Consider the following 389-nt stretch of genomic DNA (forward strand, 5'->3'; position numbering starts at 1 on the left):
TGGCACATGTGCCATAGGTTTGCCATCACGGTCGTAGGGCCATGCTGAAAAAAGGGATAAAAAAAAAAATCCACAAACCATGTTCTGTATGCTTTCCTTACCTAGTTTGCTATATTCTTTCTCATATATACAAATCAATTCTAAGAACACAATATAAATGGAAACAAGCAAAATAAGACTTCAAATAGCAGCCAAATTCAAATTTGCAATATCTCTGAGGAAGTAGTTACTACATCACAGCAGTTTTCTTTGTTTTGGGATATGTCCAATATCTAAAAAGCACAAAACTGCAACCACTCACCATCCTTATTTGTTATTTTTATTTAAAAAATTTTTAAAAAGCCAACAAGGAGCTTGCATATGAAGAAGATCTTAGGATTGTTCTTGTT

This window comes from Pituophis catenifer, unplaced genomic scaffold (assembly GCF_029215685.1).
Source record: "Pituophis catenifer annectens isolate HBS135680 unplaced genomic scaffold, rPitCat1.0.hap2 SCAF_3, whole genome shotgun sequence".
Lineage (NCBI taxonomy): Eukaryota > Metazoa > Chordata > Lepidosauria > Squamata > Colubridae > Pituophis > Pituophis catenifer.